General features: G+C 43.9%; 1 protein-coding gene across 8 annotated transcripts in view; it reads right to left on the bottom strand.

Annotated features, from left to right (window-relative positions):
• tjp2a (tight junction protein 2a (zona occludens 2)) overlaps positions 1-18169 on the bottom strand; it is a 201705-nt gene that overhangs the window by 151690 nt on the left and 31846 nt on the right. The window lies entirely within an intron of this gene.

Raw genomic sequence — 18169 nt, 5'->3', positions numbered from 1 at the left:
GAGTCGAATTCAAAAATATCAGCAACCAAAAAGTACTTGGGAGTATCCCAAAATTGTGAGTGAAAACATTGGAATGCTGTTGGACAATACACAAAAGTGCTGGAGAAATACACGCAGGTCACACAGCGTTTCTTACATAGCAAAGATATGTAACCTACAGTTCGGACGATAATTTCATCACGGTATGAGCAAAAAGCAGGTAGGTGCTGGAATAAAATGATGGGGGGGTGGGGAAGAAGAGGAAAAAACTAGGAAGAGGCAGGGGGAGAGGGAAAGGGGTTGGGAGCTGGAGGAAAGGGAGAGGGAGATAGGGGAAGAATCTCGCTCTCACTCCTCCCCCGCTCTCAAAATCTGCAGTTTTTTGGTTTCTCTTATTAATCTTTTGATGACCACTCCTTTATGTAGTTTAAACTGTTTTCCTTTTGCTATTATAAAGTTTAAATAATTTTTAATTTAAAATCAGAACATAAATGCAAAACCAGTTTTTGAATTTTTACTTAGTTTATAGAGGCAGTAACAGATTGTTGCCTAGTAACCAGTTAATTGGACTGTAATCAGGACCTATTTACAAGTACATTCCAAATACAACCATTGTGTTAAACAGAAAAAAAATCTGAACTTTGAATTGGTGGACTGAACTATATTCAATGACTCATCCTCAAACTTGAATGAATATTCCATAGATGCTACCAACTTCATCAAGAACTGCGTGGATAAGTGTGTGTGTGTGTGTGTGTGTGTGTGTGTGTGTGTGTGTGTGTGTGTGTGTGTGTGTGTGTGTGTGTGTGTGTGTGTGCGCGCGCGCGTCCATGGGTATACACTTGGAGTACCCCAACCAGGAGCCATAGATCAATCAAAAGATTTGCAACCTGCTGAGGGTGAGGTCTATGGCTTTTAAAGGTCAGTGATCCAGATCTCTACAGGAAGTCCAGGTACGACCTGCAGAAGGCCATCTCAGCACCAGAGGCAATTCCGGGGAAAACAAGAGACAATCAGATAATTGGCAGCAAAGGCAGGGATTGCAGGCTATTGTATCCTACAAGGCGAGGCTGAACACTATAAATGGCTGTGATGCTTCACTACTCAATGAGCTGAACACTTTTGTGCTCACTTTGAAAAGGAGAACTTAATGGTAACTATGAGAATCCCTACAGAACCTGACGACCCTGCGAAATCTGTCGCTGAGACAAACATCAGAGCATTCTTCAAAAAGGTGAACCCTCCAAGGTGTGAGACCCTGATGGCGTCCCTGGCAGGCTACTGAAAATCTGTGCCAACCAACTCGGAGTGGTGCTTGCAAACATTCTCAATTTCTCATTGATTGCTGCAGTTGGAGGTTCCCAAATTCCCTGCAAATTTCCCAAGAGGAAGAGAGTGAGCTGCCTCAATGACTTTTGTCCTGAGGCACTCACATCTACTGTGATGAAATGCTTTGAGAGGTTGGTCATGGGCAGAATGAACTCGTACCCAAGGATCTGGATCCACTGCCATTCGCCTACCGTCACAATTGCTCCACAGCAGATGCAGTATGAATAGCTCTCCACTCAGCTCTGGATCAACTAGACAACAATAACATGAACATTAGGTGATTTTTAATTGACTACAACTCAGCTTTCAACACCAACACAACCTCAGTGCTGGAAAACAAGATCCAAAACCTGGGCCTCTGCAACTGGATCCTTGACTTCCTCCATCAGTAGAGCAGTCAGTATGAATAGGAAACAACATCTCCTCCCTGACAATCAACACATGCGCACTTCAAGGGTGTGTGCTTATCCCACTGCTCTGCACCCATGATTGTGTGGCGACACACAATTCAAATGCCATCCACAGACTTGCCAATGACACCACGGTTGTCAGCAGAATCACAGACGGCAATAAGGAAGCATGCAAGAGGAGATAGGTCGACTTGTTCGGTGGTGTCACAGCAACAACCTTACATTCAACATGAACCAAATAAAAGGATTGTGGATTTCAGGAGTGGGATATCAGGAAAACACAAATGAGTCCTCATGGAGGGGTTAACAGTGTAAGAACTTCAAGTTCTTGGGTGTCAACATCTCTATGGGGCCTCCACGTTGATGCAATCACAAAGAAGACTTCGTGAGGAGTTTGAGGAGTCACCCAAGAACCTTACAAATTTCCACAGGTGTACAGTGGAGACCATTCTAACTGGTTGTATCACTGTTTGGTATGGAGGTGCCAATGCACAGGACAGGAAAAATCGACAGAGTTGTGAACTCAGCCAGCATCAGTTTTCACTCCATTGAGGACATGTACAAGACATGGTGTCTTAAGAAAGGAGTCTCTACCCTCATGTGCCCTCACTACCCAGGCTATCTGTCTTCATCACGTTACCATTGGGAAGGTGGTACAGGAGGCTGAAGACAAACACCCAGTGGCACAAGCACACCTTTTTGTCATCTGCCATCAGTTGTTTGAATGGACAACCTCGTTTTCTCTTACTCATTTTAAAATGTAATTTAAAGCAACATTTACACTGCAATGCTGTCACAAAACAATGAACTTCATGACATGTTCATGACAATAAATTCAGCTTCTATTTTAAACATATGCCAAAATGCTTTGCAGCCAGTGATTTAACTTTCACCTGAGAGGCAACCACTGATGAAGTGGAGCACATTAATAAACCACAATGGACACGAGACAAGTGACCCAATTATGTGTCTGACGGCCAAGTATCATCCGAGATACCAGAGACGTAATCCTAGACCTTCCAGTAAATTTGTTGGCATGGGCCGGCAAGAGAGAGGCCAGGTCCTCCACTTCACATTTCATATGATCTCTGCATTAGGTCTCTCCACTGGGGCGGGGATGGGGGTGGAAGAATAAGCCTCCAATGTATGCGGGAAGGGCTTTGAGCCCATGGTAGGGGGCTGGAGAGCATTGTCTACCACTGTCTACCCATGGATGTTGTCAGATCTGCCGAGTTCTCTATTATTCAAACTTTCAGCCACTGCGGCGTTTGTTTTGCTCTCTCCGAGCTCCGGGACAACTGGCGGAGCGGCCTCGTAAGGATAGGACGAGACTTTCAACCAACGTTTTCGCCTGAAGGAGAAGCCCAAGTTATTTAAAAACAAAACTCACTCAGCGAACAGTTCATCTATTCTGCATGATACTTGCGGGGGAAGAATTGAGTCACCTGGTGCTACCAGCAAAGTTTGAAGTCACCGTGCGATTCATGCAAAATTAACAGGGGCGGTGGGGGAGAGGAAGAGAGGGGGGTGTAACACGTTCAACTGCAGCACTTGTGCCGGGACTGCGGTGAATGCCTTCACCCGCGGGGAGCAGGTGCAGCCCAGCACCACGGGCATCCAGCGAGTCCCAGGCTGCTTCCCGGAGCAGGCGAACAGCGAAGGCTGCGAGTCGCAGCGGAGGCGCAAAGAGAGGCTGGAACCAGAGCACCGTGCGCAGGAATGACCAGAACCCCTTTTTTCTGCCCTAACACTTGCCTGGCCTTGGAACCTCACAGCCCAGTTGGAAATCTACAGGTGCTCAACCGCCCTCGCTGACCAAGGGATTCCCAACCCCCAGGAACCAGGAAGGAGCCACCTGGCTCTCCTCCTCCCAGCTGCAGCTTCTCCATCTTCAAAACTTGCCGTCTTTAAACAAAAATACCCTAAATGTTGATAGCAATTTTAAAAAAATCTAATATTTCAATAGGATTTTCTGTTTTTATTTTTTTTCTGCTTTAATCTTTGCAAGCATTTCTCTGCTCCTCGAGAAGATCTCGACTCTCCTTCCCCTCTCCCACTCTCCACTTGCAAACGACAGAAGAACATCTCCTTTATCCCCTTGCTTTTAAAGACCTCCCAAAGCACGTTGCTGACATTCTGTTACAATATTGGGAAGATCGAGGCCAATTGGACACATCAAGACCCCCCGCAAATGCCAAGTAAAAATAGCGAAGTGATCTGGTCCAGTGGCTGCCGTGCTATAAACGCTGGCCCCCCAAAATACAGTAAAAACACCCCTGCTTCTCAAGAAAATGTCATTGATATCCACCTGCAAGAATAGGCAAGCCCGAAGAACGTTTGGGAATATAAAGAAGTGATACCAGGTTGAATGAATATTGTGAACAAATGTAACATTTTAAAGTCATTTTTATATTTAGATAAACAGCACAGTACCTTTCTCAGTTATGCATGGATCACATTTAGAGGGGATGTTAGGACAGAATTTAGCTAACTGAACCTTGGAAAAATGGGCCCGATGGAGAACTTTAAATTGTATTAATGAATGTCTAGCATAAAGAGAAGATGAGTGTTATATATTTTGGTTATGTCCTGTGTCTAATTTCTAGTGAGGGGTATTCACCCTTTTTTTTCCACTTTGGAGTTTAATACCAACTTTTTCACATCGTACTAGTGGCGTTTGCTTCCCTCATTGCTCGAAGGGCCATTTTGCAGAGATGGAAAAATGCTGTCCCTCCCACTCATACTCATTGGTTGTTGGATGGTAATGGCATGTCTGTCTCCAGAAAAAAAAACATTAGGTGTTTCTACTGCAATGGATTTTAACTTTCTTCTCTTTGGGGTCCTTTTCTCAATTACTATCAAAACATTTAGATTATTGGTCTTTTTTAATAACCCCATTGTTATTATGAGTAGTCAACTCCTTAACTTGGCCAGCAGCCCTCATAGAGTGGGTTGATTCTTAGTTTAGAAAAATTTTTTTCTCTTTTTTTTCCCAATTAATAATATAGACAGAATCAGAATGTACTGTCATTAACATGTCACAAAATTTTTTGTTTTGCAGCATTACAGTGCGAATGAATATTACTATAAATTGCATTTAAAATTAAATAAATAAATTAGTTCAAAGATGAGAGAAATTGTCTGTGGTTCTTTCTCCATTCAGAAATCTGAATTGTGTACCTCCTTTCAGATGGTAGCAGTGTGAAGAGGACAGGGCCTGACTGGTGAAGGTCCTTGAGGAAAGAGGCTGCTTTATTAAGACACCACCTCTTGTAGATATCCTCATTGGAGTGCCATATTGGAGTGATAATGGCATAGGCCAAGTTCACAACTCTCTGCAGTTTTTTCCTGTCCTATGCATTAGCACCTGCACACCAGACTGTGATGCAACTGGTTAGAATGCTCTCCAAGGAGACTCCTTTCTCTCCTGTAGAAATCTGCAAGAGTCTTTGGTGACATACCAAATCTCTTCAAACTCCTCATGAAGTATAGCTGTTTGTGAACGTTCTTCATAATTGCATGAACAAGGACAGATCCTCAAAGATGTTGACTGGTACATGTTCTTCGGATTTCCCCCTCTTGAAGTCCACAATCAGCTCCACAGTTTTGCTAACATTGCGTGCAAGATTGTTGGGACACCACTCAACTAGCTGATCATCTCCCTCCTGTACGCTTCATCGTTGCTATCTGTGATTCTGCCGATGACCTTGGTTTCATTGTCAAATTTGTAGACAGCATTTGAAATGTGCCTAGCCACAGTTACAGGTGTAGAGCGTGTAGAGCAGTGGGCTAACCACGCATCCTTGAGGTGTGCCTGCATTGATGTTGGTGAGGAGATATTGTTTCTGATTCAAACTGACTGGACCTGATGAGTAAGCCAAGAGTCCAGTAGCAAAGGGAACTGCACAGGCCAAGGTTTTGAAGCTTGTTGGCCAGCACTGATGATGTTGAAAGCTGAGCTATAATCGATGAAGAGTCGTCTGATACATATGTGCTATTGTTTAGGGATCCAGAGCTGAGTGGAAGGCCAGTGATATGGCATCTGCTGTGAAATATTCAGTGGGTTCAGTGAATGACAACAAACGAATGTCCTATTTCGTCTGTTCTAATTATAATCTCTCCATTGCAGGCAAAATCTTCGCTAGGATTCTACTAAATAGAATAATACCTAGTGTCGCTGAGAATATTCTCCCAGAATCACAGTGCGGCTTTCGCGCAAACAGAGGAACCACTGACATGGTCTTTGCCCTCAGACAGCTCCAAGAAAAGTGCAGAGAACAAAACAAAGGACTCTACATCACCTTTGTTGACCTCACCAAAGCCTTCGACACCGTGAGCAGGAAAGGGCTTTGGCAAATACTAGAGCGCATCGGATGTCCCCCAAAGTTCCTCAACATGATTATCCAACTGCACGAAAACCAACAAGGTCGGGTCAGATACAGCAATGAGCTCTCTGAACCCTTCTCCATTAACAATGGCGTGAAGCAAGGCTGTGTTCTCGCACCAACCCTCTTTTCAATCTTCTTCAGCATGATGCTGAACCAAGCCATGAAAGACCCCAACAATGAAGACGCTGTTTACATCCGGTACCGCACGGATGGCAGTCTCTTCAATCTGAGGCGCCTGCAAGCTCACACCAAGACACAAGAGAAACTTGTCCGTGAACTACTCTTTGCAGATGATGCCGCTTTAGTTGCCCATTCAGAGCCAGCTCTTCAGCGCTTGACGTCCTGCTTTGCGGAAACTGCCAAAATGTTTGGCCTGGAAGTCAGCCTGAAGAAAACTGAGGTCCTCCATCAGCCAGCTCCCCACCATGACTACCAGCCCCCCCACATCTCCATCGGGCACACAAAACTCAAAACGGTCAACCAGTTTACCTATCTCGGCTGCACCATTTCATCAGATGCAAGGATCGACAATGAGATAGACAACAGACTCGCCAAGGCAAATAGCGCCTTTGGAAGACTACACAAAAGAGTCTGGAAAAACAACCAACTGAAAAACCTCACAAAGATAAGCGTATACAGAGCCGTTGTCATACCCACACTCCTGTTCGGCTCCGAATCATGGGTCCTCTACCGGCACCACCTACGGCTCCTAGAACGCTTCCAGCAGCGTTGTCTCCGCTCCATCCTCAACATCCATTGGAGCGCTCACACCCCTAACGTCGAGGTACTCGAGATGGCAGAGGTCGACAGCATCGAGTCCACGCTGCTGAAGATCCAGCTGCGCTGGATGGGTCACGTCTCCAGAATGGAGGACCATCGCCTTCCCAAGATCGTATTATATGGCGAGCTCTCCACTGGCCACCGTGACAGAGGTGCACCAAAGAAAAGGTACAAGGACTGCCTAAAGAAATCTCTTGGTGCCTGCCACATTGACCACCGCCAGTGGGCTGATAACGCCTCAAACCGTGCATCTTGGCGCCTCACAGTTTGGCGGGCAGCAGCCTCCTTTGAAGAAGACCGCAGAGCCCACCTCACTGACAAAAGGCAAAGGAGGAAAAACCCAACACCCAACCCCAACCAACCAATTTTCCCTTGCAACCGCTGCAATCGTGTCTGCCTGTCCCGCATCGGACTGGTCAGCCACAAACGAGCCTGCAGCTGACGTGGACTTTTTACCCCCTCCATAAATCTTCGTCCGCGAAGCCAAGCCAAAGAAAGAAGAATTATAATCACACTGGATAGACATGCAAGTAATAAGGGCAAAAAAAATTTAAGACATTCTGCCTTCATTATGTAGCTACCACCGAGAAAAACTTCTACTTTCAAGGATAACAATTGTAGATCCCAACATCGAAGTACTCGAGATGGCAGAGGCCGACAGCATCAAATCCATGCTGCTGAAGATCCAACTGCGCTGGGTAGGTCACGTCTCCAGAATGGAGGACCATCGCCTTCCCAAGATCGTGTTATATGGCGAGCTCTCCACTGGCCACCGAGACAGAGGTGCACCAAAGAAGAGGTACAAGGACTGCCTAAAGAAATCTCTTGGTGCCTGCCCCATTGACCACCGCCAGTGGGCTGATCTTGCCTCAAACCGTGCATCTTAGCGCCTCACAGTTCAGCGGGCAGCAACCTCCTTTGAAGAAGACCGCAGAGCCCACCTCACTGACAAAAGACAAAGGAGGAAAAACCCAACACCCAACCCCAACCAACCAATTTTCCCTTGCAACCGCTGCAACCGTGTCTGCCTGTCCTGCATCGGACTTGTCAGCCACAAACGAGCTTGCAGCTGACGTGGACATTACCCCTCCATAAATCTTCGTCCGCGAAGCCAAGCCAAAGAAGAAGAATTATAATCACACTGGATACACATGCAAGTATTAAGGGCAAAAAAATTTAAGACATTCTGCCTTCATTATGTAGCTACCACCGAGAAAAACTTCTACTTTCAAGGATAACAATTGTAGATCCATGCCAAAGGATTTTGCATATCCTTTACTTTATGCAATGCTGAAATTGTTTTTTGTATGGTCAGGGGAAAGAATGGCTTAAAAAATATATTTTTAAAAAAACTACAGCCAAAGTATTAATTTTTAAAAATTGCATGTCAGGCCATTTTCAAAGTGAGGTGGAACGTATTTCAAAATTGAAGCTTCTAAGCCAGTCAAATGGTTTGTTTCACTGCTGTGGTTGGGGAGAGGGGGAGGGGGGAGGGAGAAAGGGAGTGGGGGTGGATTAGTCTTATTTCAAAGAATGGATTCATTCACTGACATGCATCGAAGGAACAGTTTGTGTTCTTGGCCACTGATGCATCATACATGGATTTATACAGTACAATAACAGCACTCACTGTTGTTGTTCTCTGTAGTAAATTGTGCAAGCATAATCTGCAAAATTTGTTTGAAAAGCTACTGTAACAACATCTATGAAAGAACGTGGTGTTATTTTCAACACAAAGTCAATTAACATTAACCTCTGAAAGGAAGAATGGTGAAATTCAATGCAATAGCTTGCATTTAAGTCGCATTTTCTTTCAAGTACATGATAAATATTTAAATATTATGCTTGGAGGCACAGATTTCAAGGTGCTTCTTCAAGCAAAGGGTAAGGTTGCGAAGTTTAGGGGGTGAAATTCTGGGGCTAAAGCTAGAACCACTGAGCTGCAGCTGGTTGGGTAGGATCAAAGTTCCAGAGGAGTGCAGAGCAAGAGGAAATTACAAAGAAAAGTGGGGGCTAAGACATTATGAAACTTGAATACAAGGATAATGAAAAAAAGGACTGTGAGAAATGCAATTGATAGTGGGTAAAAACTCATTGTTGGGAGAAACAGCAGGTCAAATAGCAAAGATAAAGATACATAAACAACATATGAACAAAATGTAGACAAAATGGTGGGGGAGGGGGAGGAACACAGTTCCACAGGCAGGAGGTAATAGGTGGATAAGGGATGGAGGGTACACCAGCAAACAAGGGGAGGGGTGAGACTCTGTGAATGGAGCACTGGATGCAGTAGATGACTCCCTCAGATTCACAAATAAATACTGTTTGGGGCCCCGGATGGTGTCAAGGGAAGTGTTTGTGGCGCATCTTGTGACTGCAGGGGAAAATGTCAAGGGGGTGATTAATAGGATGAGTGAACAAGGAAGTCACAGAGGGAGTGGTCCCCACAGAAGGCAGAGAGGACAGGAGAGGGGAAGATGTGTGACGGAAATGATACAGGATGAGGAGGGTGGTAGGTGGGAACAAGGGGAATCTTTTTTTTGTTGTGCCTGGGAGCAGAGGAGGCCAGGGCAAATGAGCAGTAAATGGGGAAGGGCTGAGATGATGGTGGTGGAGTGGAAGCCACATTTTTGGAAGCAGGAAGACTTCAGATGATCTAGACAAGGAGACATCATCTTGAAAGCAGATACAACAGAGATGGAACATGAGATAAAGGCAATGTATCAGAGAATAATTTGAGTGTCCTTGCCTGTGTTGGCTTGTAGGATGGATTGTTCACAAGGCCCACAAACAGGCAGGCATAGCTGGGACCCATGTGGGTACAAACAGGCAGGCATAGCTGGGACCCATGTGGGTACAAACAGGCAGGCATAGCTGGGACCCATGTGGGTACAAACAGGCAGGCATAGCTGGGACCCATGTGGGTACAAACAGGCAGGCATAGCTGGGACCCATGTGGGTACAAACAGGCAGGCATAGCTGGGACCCATGTGGGTACAAACAGGCAGGGATAGCTGGGACCCATGTGGGTACAAACAGGCAGGGATAGCTGGGACCCATGTGGATACAAACAGGCAGGGATAGCTGGGACCCATGTGGGTACAAACAGGCAGGGATAGCTGGGACCCATGTGGGTATACATGGCTACTTCTTTGATTATGAGAAAATGGGAGGAGTCAAAGGAGAAGTTATTGAGGGTGGAAACAAGTTCTGCCAGGCGGAGGAGGGTGGTGGAGGAGGGGGACAGTTAAGTCTCTTGTCAAGAAAGAAAAAAGGGCTTTGTGACCTTCTGCATGGGGGATGGAGGTGTAAAGAGATTGACCGTTGATTATGAAAATGAGGTGGTCAGGTTCAAGGAACTGGAATTCATTAGGCCTTTTCATAGTCGGCCTCTGCATTGAGGCTGGCTTAAAAGCCGAATGAAAAGGTATTTCTTACTTTTTTACGCTGCGAAAGTCTGCTCAAATGTCCCCTGGAGATGGCGGGGGTGTTGATGTAGCTTTCAGGAGACGTGGCTACTGGTGCATGAAGCCATACGTACATGCTGAGCAATGGCTGACTTTGTTACCCATAATCCCTACACAGTTGGAACCGTTTCCCAGAATGGCTCCAGCTGCATAGGGGATTATGAGTAGGGTAGATGGCCAATGTTCTGCTATGTATTGAGCCACTAGCACCGACAAGCGGCCCTGTGAGGTGCTGGAGACCAGAGCAGCCAGCGAGGCTGTTACAGCCTGTCCCAGCTTCCCCCTGACGGCCCCCACTGGCCACCCCTGCCCTGATGGCCCCCACCTGCTGTCCCTGCCCTGAGAGGGATCATGGAGGGAGGGGTGTGAGATGAGTCACGGGCTGACAAAGTTACCATGACGTCATCAGCCCGCACTTAGCCAGCCGTTTGCTGCGGCATTTCAGCTCCGCCGCTGACCCTTCCTCCGAGAGGGATTGAAGCTAGCGCCTTGGAGATGGACAGGGCGCATTCATGGAGGTAAGTCTTCTGATGTAAGAGCGGAGAATCCCAGCCTTTTCAGTCAGGCTTTTTGATTGTATGAAAAGGCCAAATGTGAACAAGCAGTGTGAATTAGGGCAAGAGCAAAAGAGTTCTGGGGAAACTTAAGTTTGAATAATGAATCATAAGAAGGAGGACTGTAAACCATTGTAAACAGTACGTGTAAAGGAAGTTTAGGAAAATAAATCAAATGAGGATTTGCATGCAAAATATTTCAGATTTATTGTCAGAGTACATACATGACATCAGATACAACCCTGAGATTATATTTCTGTGGATGAGGCAGAATTACCACTTATTGCCAGTGCAAAATAACTGTACACAGCATCTACATGTAAACCAATAAAGAACTGTAAACAGATAACAAATGTAAACAAACAGACTGTGCAATAGAGAGTATTTTTAAAAAATCAATAAAGTAAACAAATAAGTGCCCTTAAATAAGTCTCTGATTGAGTTTGTCATTGAGGAGTCTGATGGTGGAGGGTAACAGTGTTTCCTGAACCTAGTGGTGCGAGTCTTAAGGCACCTATACCTCTAGTCTAATTGGGGGACATTAGGTGATCGCATTAGAGGGGGGCACAAACTGCTATTCAAAGACTCTCTCAGTGGGGTGGGGGGTGGTCATGCTTATATCACGTGCTTCAGATAGGGGCACAATTACTCATTTGGGGATGTGCAATGCCCATGAATGCCCCCCACTTGGTGCTATAATTAATATATACATATATATACCTACCGCTCCTAGAACGCTTCCACCAGCGTTGTCTCCGCTCCATCCTCAACGTTCATTGGAGCGACTTCATCCCTAACATCAAAGTACTTGAGATGGCAGAGGCCGACAGCATCGAATCCACGCAGCTGAAGATCCAACTGCGCTGGGTAGGTCATGTCTCCAGAATGGAGGACCATTGTCTTCCCAAGATCGTGTTATATGGCAAGCTCTCCACTGGCCACCGTGACAGAGGTGCACCAAAGAGGTACAAGGACTGCCTAAAGAAATCTCTTGGTACCTGCCACATTGACCACCGCCAGTGGGCTGATATCACCTCAAACCGAGCATCTTGGCACCTCACAGTTCGGCAGGCAGCAACCTCCTTTGAAGAAGACCGCAGAGCCCACCTCACTGACAAAAGACAAAGGAGGAAAAACCCAACACCCAACCCCAACCAACCAATTTTCCCCTGCAACCGCTGCAACCGTGTCTGCCTGTCCCACATCGGACTTGTCAGCCACAAACGAGCCTGCAGCTGACATCACTCTCTCTCCTCTCTCTCTCTCTCTCTCTCTCTCTATCACACGCGCACGGGGACACACACACGGGCATATACACACATACACGTTTCAAAAAAAAAAAATCAGTAACATTTAAACCAGCAAACAGATGATCACTTTAGTTATTTTATTAAATAAAAATTCTAACATGAAATTTATTTTGCCTTTATAAATCCAGCAAAAACCTAGCTATTTTAACATAAATCTGTGATTTTCAGCTGGAGCCTTTTTCCTGTCAATTATTTATTATTCTGTATATTACATAAAACACATGGATTCATACAGTATAAATAAAGAACTGAAAGAAATGAATATGGAGCCTCATTCACCCTCCTTCAAAACCGCCACTACGCCACTCAATGTCGAAGCACTGTCGCTCGTGCCAGAACTACGCATTCCTCCATCTGCAGGCCCACTGCACATGTGCCAACCAGCCGAAGTAAACTAACTCACTGTGTATGCACTGGTCTTGGTACTCCAATGCATCATGAATGCGCCAGTCGGCACTCATGCATGCGCGCAAGAAGAAACATGGCTGCACATGGCCTACAAATCCCGGCACACCGCATTTAATAAGACAGTACCCCCTCCCTTGCCATTTCTGTCTCTACACCCACAAATGGAGGGCAAATTAATGTCCGGCTCAAGGTGGCGCCAGACAGAGTGCTCAAAAGCCAGACTATCTGGCCTAAAACCGGACATCTGGCTACTGTAGACTGTGATGCAGCCAGTCAGCACATTTTCCACCACATATCTATAGAAATTTGCGAGAGTTTCTAGTGTCATAACAAACCTACTCAAACACCTGAGGAGATATGCGAAGGTGTTAAGGCCAATTGAAAAGACCAAACACTTCAATCCAAATCTTGGCTTCCAAAAATAATAAAAAGAGGTAGTGTATAATTTCCTCTGCTTGGGGCTAGAATAGTGATCAAAACCGTGCACTCTGCATAACACTTTGAAACTTGCAGAATCAGTCCTATCAAGTGCCATAAAATTTTTTTATAAAAATGTCTTCACATTGTCAAAGCTAGCCACATAGCTATCAAGATGTGAAAAGGTTTTTTTTAAAAATCTCCAATGTATGCAACTATGTAGAACAATTCTAAAAAAAATAGCATTTAGGGTGCAGAAACAAGCCACTTTATCTAATTGTTGATGCTACGTATAAGGCCCCCTCCCTTTATGCTATCAGCATTTCAGAGTTGTACAGCATAGAAACAGGCCCTTCAGCCCACTATGTCCATGCCAGCCATTTTGCCCATTTCCACTAATCTCAGTTGCCCACACTAGGACCTTTCCTTCTGTTCTTTCCTCGGTCGATTATGTCATCCAGCTTTTTCTTAAACATGTCTCAATATACACCTCCATCACACTTTGTGGGTGTAGGTTCCATATTCTGACAACTTCTGGGCAAAATGTGTTTTGCTCAAAGTCACTAATAAATCCAACAGGGAATATCTTGTACTGAAGACGCCAATTTTACCCCCCCCCCCCCCCCCCCACCACAAGCAGAGACTTTTTCTAAAGCATTTATAGAGAAAACACAAGGATTATTTATCCTGTATTAGCAAATTGTTCCTTCACCAAGTCAATGCTATTACTTACAAAATCACTTTGAACTGCTCCATAAAAAAAAATCAGTGGAAAAGTACGAAATGCTATCTTACACTTTCCATTTGCCATACACCAACATTTTTCCATTTACGGTGCCATCAGGACTATACAATTTTGGTTCCAAATTCTGCTGGCAGAGGAGGCTGAACAAAGGTTTTGTTAACACACTGCTTGCCTCTTTTCTCTAGTAATTGTTTTTCCACTGTTCAGAAGAAGGTGGAGGCTGGTTTTTGCAAACTTTGACAAATCTTTGCCAGATTTTCAGAACACTGAAGAATTTCAAGCTTTCCCCTCCCCACAAGGTTTCCGCTTTCTCCTCAGTCAGCTTTCTTACATATAGTATTTTTTTGGATCATTAAAAACTTCAACTCCAGAGACAGGGCAAAAAAAAACCAAAAGATTAAAAAGTCCATTTTTTTTAATAATTACTGACACTGTGTCCATCAAGTTCTCGTGAAGGATAAAATGCCCTAAGTGTCAAAGAACAAATTGACCTGTTAAATATTCTCATTTCGTATCCAATGTATGAACTGGCTTCGCCCTGCAGTTGCTTGGAACAGGAGGTACATGACAAGATCTTAAATGTTTCAGCGGTTCACACTCTCCTTAGAGATGGTTATGGGCTCAAATCAGACTCCAAAGATTGGAGTTAATCAATTAATGTTCATGTGTCTTTTCTATTATTCCCCCAAAAAATGCAACTCTAGAGAATTTTTCTCATGATGAAATAAGAGGAGCGTTAAAACATTGGGCCTGCCAGTCTATATACCCTGACCCATCCTAGACAGCTGAGATTCTTGCAGTCCAGACTCACTCCCCAATAGAAAAAAAGGAATTTCCTGGCAGAGAAGAAAATGTGGAAAATTCTTGCCAACATATATCTATAGAAACACATTTTTAAGGTTAAATAGACAACAGCAATGTTTAAAAATAAAAATAAACTCGGTTGCTTTACTCTGAACTTTTTCCAAAATTCCAATATCTCACATATTATAAAGTCATCTCAAAGGAGCTTCGTACAAAGAATTGGAGTACATTTTAAATGATATAGATTAATTCTGAAGTACCCCACTGGCTTTAGCTATAACTTCATGACAGTAGTAGTGAAGCTTCAGAGTAATCATTAATTTATATATTTCAAAGCTCAAATATTGTCCCTCTTTCTTATATAGAACTATGTATTGACAAGTTAGCCAAAGCTTAGTGGTTATACTCCTTTCTTGCAATCAGGGAGATGGGGATTCAAGGCTCACTCCAGAGTTCCACTTTTAAGCTTTCATCAATATACTGTTGTTAAATATCTGGCTGAACGGAGGACTGCAAGATGAACTGCAATGTAAACAGCTAATAACAATCAAGAAGGATTACAGAGAATAAACCTTAATTTGGTTTTCAGCTTTTTTTTAATCCTCATTTATTTTCCTGAACTACTTTTACATGTGTACTGTTTACATCTGTTTTTTTTTCATCTGATAGTCTGCAAAACTAGGAAAAGGGAAACGTGGATGACGAAGCAGGTAAGGTAACATTTAGAGAGGAAGAGCAAACCTATGTTAGATATTGGAAGCAAGGAACAGATGAGGCTCATGAGAAATATATAGAAGCCAGGAAGGAGCTTAAGAAGAAAATTAGGAGAGCTTGAAGGAGGAATGAAAAGGTCTTGGCAGGTAGGATTAAGGATAAGCCATAGCATTGTATGCTTATGTAAAAAAAAGAAAGACAATGCAAGTGAAGGTAGGGCCACTAAAAGGTAAACGAGGTAACATGTACCTAGAAGCGGAGGAGATAGGGGAGGTCCTGAATTAATACTTTGGGTCAGTATTTACAAGAGAAAAGAACCTTGATCAGGATGAAGTCGAAATAGAGCAGGACTATGTGGTGGACAATGTGGTGATTATGAAAGAGGAAGTGTTAGGTCTTCTAAATAACATCAAGATTGATAGGTCCCTGGGGCTGGATAGATATACCCTAGGTTGCTGAGGGAAGCAAGAGAAGAAATTGCAGGAGCATGGTCTTTGAATCCTCTTTGGCTACAGGGTAGATGCCAGAGGAATGGAAAATGTAGTCCCTTTGTTTAAAAAAAGGTAATAAGGAGAATCCTGGGAATTATAGACTGGTGAGTCTCGTGTCAATAAACTATTGGAAAGAATTCTTAAGGATAGGATCCACTAGCAGTTGGAGAGGTATAATTTACTCAGGAATAGTCAACATGGCTTTGTAAAGGGAAGGTCATGCCTCATGAGCCTAATTGAATTCTTTGAGGAAGTGATTAAAGAAATTGATGAGGGTAGGGCAGTAGATGTGGTCTATATGGATTTCAGTAAGGCGTTTGATAAGGTCCCCCACGAGAGAATCATCCAGAAGGACAAGAGGCATGGGATCAGTCTGGATTTTTAAAAAATTGGCTTGTAGGAAGACAACAAAGAGTAGTGGTGGAAGGGAGGTACTCTGCATGGAGGGCAGTGACTAGTGGAGTGCCACAGGGATCAGTTCTTGGTCTCTTGGTGATTTTTATAAATGATCTGGGTGATGATACAGAATGTTGGGTGAGTAAGTTTGTGAATGACATGAAAATTGGAGGAATTGTAGATGGAACTGAAGGTTGTCAGAGGTTGCAAGAGGACAGAGACAGGATGTAGTGTTGGGCAGAAAAATGGCAAATGGAGTTCAATCCAGACAAGTGTGAGGTGGTGCTGAGTACGGGGTTAATGGTCAGTTAATTAAGAGTGTGGATGAACAGAGGGATCTTGGGGTTCATGTCCATACATCCCTCAAGGTAGTTGCTCATGTTGATAGGATAGTTAAATAAAGCCTATGAGATTCTGGGCTTCATTAATAGGGGGATTGTGTATAAGAGTAGAGAAGTCATGTTGCAGCTTTACAAGTCTCTGGTGAGTCCACATTTGTAGTATTGTGTCCAGTTCTGGTCACCTCATTATAGGAAGGATGTGGAGACTACCGAAAGAGAGCAGAGGAGATTTACCAGGAAGTTGGCTGGATTGGAGGGCACATCTTGAAACAAGGTTGGCAAAGCTGGAACTTTTCTCTTTGGACTGTTGAAGGATGAGAGGGGACTTGATCGAGGTCTACAAAATTATGAGAGGCATAGATAGTTAGAAGACAATACCGGTTTCCTAGGGTGGGAAATAGCAACTACTAGAGGATATATGTATAAGATCAAGGGAGGGAAATATAGGGGAGATATCAGGGGTAAGTTTTATTTTAAAAAAAACAGAAAGTTGTTGAGGCCTGGAATGCCTTGCCAGGAGTGGTGGTAGAGGCTGAAACATTAGGGGCCTTTAGAAGAGTATTAGATAGGCACAGGGATGAAAGAAAAATAGAGGGCTGTAGGGTAGAGAAGGTTTAGCAATTTTATATGGTTTGGCACAACATGGAGAGCTGAAGGGTCTGTACTGTTTTAATGTTTAAAACAGTACATTTTCTGAATAGCAACCCTTCAGTATGATTGCTCCCAAGTACACCAGGATGACCCAGTTAGATTGGTAGTCTATATCAAGAAATCTGATTTGTCTCAATATTCCTACTGAAATTACAAAGATTAATATACCACAGCAACTTGAAACTCAAATAATATCTAATGCACTCATGAATCTTCACCCCTTTCACATTACTATATTCACATCTGTCCCACAGAAAAAAGAATCTCAGGGTTGTACGTGATGTCATACATGTACCCTAACAATAAATTGGAACTTTAAACATGCAAGACTCCTAGCTTGGTTCCATTTAAAGATGCCAGAAGCAGACAAAAAGATGCCAATGTCTGGTCATCACACTATGGAAAATGAGGAACTGGCCACAGGGGAAAAAAAATAGAAGAGCTGAGATTGTTCTCTTTGGATCAAGTCAGTAAAAATTTTTAAATCATGAATGTGTATAGGGAGAGTAGTGGGAAACTGTTCCAATGAGAAGAGGGCCAAAAACATGGGCATGGAATAAGGACAATTGACAAAGCACCAAAAGTGATGCAAGAAAAAAATAATGCACAGCAAGTGGTTGGTACTGAAATTTACCTCTGGAGGGAAACTCAACTGCAGCACTGGAGGGGGCGTTTTGAATTGAATTACCATCTTGTGTCATGAGATGCGATGAAAAGGTTTGTTTTGTGTGTTATCCACAAAGTAGAGCAATATAAAGCAAATATGCAGGGTGTACTGTTAAGTCAAAGATTGCAGGGTATAGTGTAACAAAGACAAAGTGTAGTACTCAAGATGGCAGAGGCCGACAGCATCGAATCCACGCTGCTGAAGATCCAACTGCGTTGGGTAGGTCACATCTCCAGAATGGAGGACCATCGCCTTCCCAAGATCGTGTTATATGGTGAGCTCTCCACTGGCCACCGTGACAGAGGTGCACCAAAGAAG

This window comes from Narcine bancroftii, chromosome 1 (assembly GCF_036971445.1).
Source record: "Narcine bancroftii isolate sNarBan1 chromosome 1, sNarBan1.hap1, whole genome shotgun sequence".
In the NCBI taxonomy this organism is placed as follows: Eukaryota; Metazoa; Chordata; class Chondrichthyes; order Torpediniformes; family Narcinidae; genus Narcine; species Narcine bancroftii.
The sequence above is the reverse complement of the archived record's forward strand: the minus strand, read 5'-3'. Positions and strand labels throughout refer to the sequence as shown.